We start from the raw sequence: 3,017 nt of genomic DNA, 5'->3' as shown, positions 1-3,017 counted from the left end.
ATTTTTTTAACCACCAAAAAATACACGTTCAAAGCAACACAACAGCGGCCCAATATCAGACAAAACTCCACTCTGTAGAGTAGGCAATCGTAATGAAGCAGTTGGTTTTATTTTGTGGATTCAAGCTGCTCTTCGCATTTTTGGCCACCAGATGTCACCAGAGAGGACTGTGTTGAAAAGCTTCGAGTAATGAACCGTTTTTCAATACAAGCTTCAGTGCTTCGGAAAGCTTCATTTGGCCATCACTACCTGTAACGTCTTCTGTAAGAAGCTTTTCTGTCCCCCACTCGTTACCTGTATGAATGGCACCTGTTTGAACTCATCATCTGTATAAAAGACACCTGTCCACAGCCTCAAACAGTCAGACTCCAAACTCCGCCATGGCCAAGACCAAAGAGCTTTCGAAGGACACCAGGAAAAGTATTGTAGACCTGCACCAGACTGGGAAGAGTGAATCTACAATAGGCAAGCAGCCTCTAACATAGATCAGGTCTGCTACATGTTGTTAGATAAGTGCAGCTGCCTATCATGTCCTGATGTTTCTCTGGGTCAGCAGATTCTCCATCACCATCAGAGGTTGGTTCACATGGAGCTGATCCAGTATCTCCAGTAACTGTGTTATGTGACTCACTGGTTCAAGTGTGCTGTTTAAGTCTGCTAAACTCTGTTTTGGGCCTCAGAAATGCTCACTCTGTTTGTACATCACTTATTGTCAGCAATAGACTCATTCTGCTGTGTGGACATAAACACATGTAACATCACTTCCTCTTTGTTTTTGATGCAGCGTTTTATCAAATTAGAGCTGCATGAAAAACAATGAAACAGCTTCTAAAAGTTTGACATCAAAGCAAATCTAATGTCTGTCATCAAATTCCAGCAGATTCTTCACCAGGGCCCTTTGTGATAGTTTTCATGTGTGGAGATACAGAATTTCTTTTATTGCTGCCATATAACCTGCATCATGATAATTGCATTAATAACATTCTTTACAGCATTATTCCATTTAATAATATTTCTTACAGTATTGATATTGCATTAAAGTTGTTGATTGAAGATGTTAATTTAAGGATCCTCTTATTATGTTAACTTCTATTACAGGTACAGCCAGAAGTATTTCATACACATTGCATAATGTTTGTGCTCATTTAGAGTTGTTGCTCAGTCTACAGAGGGTCTTAAGCTTTGTGAAGCGCTAGTCTTCACAATCTATTGAGTTAAGATTAGAGCATAGAAGGATAATTGCATGCATGCTTACAATACATATAATCTAGGAATAGGCCTGAGCAGAGGCCCAAATGTATTCAGCTTCTTGTTGCAACCTGTTGTGTTTTGTTCTACTTGGTAACAGATGACTGGAGTCGATAACCAGCCCTCAGACACCCTGAAGGCTTGAAGATATTGCCTTGTTTGGAAGGTGTTATAAAAATGAGAAGTTGTATGTCTGATTATAGCCATTTAATATGTACCATTTATTGTGACTAACGTCTGTAACCTATTTTTATGCCTTGGGGGGGGCGTGTACCCCACAGCTTTATAAGTGTTCTCCACGTGTATTTTTGTCAGAAGACATAGGCTGATGTTTTCTCCTGGCTGTTATTAAACTCACCGTTTGACTGCACTCTTCTGAGCCTCCGTGGTTTGTGTTAACTGCTCTACATTGATTGATTTTGCGACACATGTTTCATACAAACTAAAGTGATACACGACATATGCAGTGCTATACACACATATTTACATGTTTCTAAGAGTTTGATAACCAAGCCGTTACCAACATCATGCACCGTGTTCTTGCAAAAAAAACAAGAATAGTTTCAAATGAGGATTGAAGCCTTTGCTGTTTATTAGATCAGCCACATGCATTATGATCCCTCAATACAATCATATTTTGGTTAGAACTGCATTCAAAACTATTGAGCCAATATTTTCAGCTTATATGGCTGAAACATTTTCAAATGATGAGCTTCCAACAATGAGTGAAACAGTAAGAGCATGTGGAGAGTTTGGAAACATCCCATTAAGAAAGAGAAATCCAACATTTGGATTCATTTTAATGAGCTCAGACTTGTTGAAGATGCAGAGGAGCTGGTTGTGAACTGAGCTTCAGAGAAACACAACATACTGATGTTCACTGTGAAGTTTTGAGTGGAAAAAGACAGAAAAACAACATGTGGATCCTGTAATAATGGGAGCTTCCATCTTTAAAGGACTGAAGAGGAAGGAGTTTACAAGGAATCATTTAGAACAGTTTACAAAAATCAACTGATTGAATCCATGAATCTGAAAACGTGTTTCTGAGTGAAAGAGACAGACATGTACAGACTGAACTATCTGTTCAACAATCAGAGTGTTTCTCTAACAGGAGACACTCTTTACACTCCACTAAGCGCAGAAACACTGAGGAACCAGAAGACCAGTCATAAAATCCAAACCCAGGATAAAGAGTTTGAGTGAATGTGGTGTTGAAGGTGTGGAGGTGGATCAGAGTGTCAGAGGAGACTCTGTAGAAGGACAGAGTGCCAGCAGGACAGTCCACATACACTGCTGCTCTGTTAGAGACAGAGGAGGAGGAGGAGGAGGAGATGAGTGTTGATCTGTTATTATGATAAACACAAACAGGTATATCAGTGCAGTACAGACTCCAGGACTGATCATTCCATCCAAACTCACAGCCACTGTTTCCTTTCCTTCTGATTCCTCTGTAACTCACTGATATATAAACGTCTCCTCTCCACTCGACCTCCCAGTAACAGCGACCAGTCAGACCATTTCTACACAGCAGCTGTTCACAGCCATCAAATCTGTCTGGATGATCAGGATATGACTGAACCTCCTCCACATGTGTCACCTTCCTGTCGTTGTCAGACAGTTGGAGCTTTGTGTTCACTGTGTTTGTGTCGATTGTGAGTTGACAGGAATCTGATGGAGAGAACAAACACAATCCAGCTGCAGTTATTGATCCATCATCTGTTCATTGATTGACACTTTGATGATGACTCCTGACATGATGAAGATGGTTG

General features: G+C 40.3%; 1 long non-coding RNA gene across 1 annotated transcript; it reads right to left on the bottom strand.

Annotated features, from left to right (window-relative positions):
* Positions 1–1,837: 1,837 nt before the first annotated feature.
* LOC120723196 lies at positions 1,838–2,362 on the bottom strand. Its single transcript, XR_005693679.1, has 2 exons — positions 2,311–2,362; positions 1,838–2,277 (listed from the first exon to the last, which is right to left on the bottom strand). It is a non-coding gene; the product is annotated as an uncharacterized LOC120723196 (long non-coding RNA).
* Positions 2,363–3,017: the final 655 nt, after the last annotated feature.

Source organism: Simochromis diagramma, unplaced genomic scaffold (assembly GCF_900408965.1).
Source record: "Simochromis diagramma unplaced genomic scaffold, fSimDia1.1 OVJJ01000251.1, whole genome shotgun sequence".
Taxonomy (NCBI): domain Eukaryota; kingdom Metazoa; phylum Chordata; class Actinopteri; order Cichliformes; family Cichlidae; genus Simochromis; species Simochromis diagramma.
This window is presented reverse-complemented; position numbering and strand designations above follow the sequence as displayed.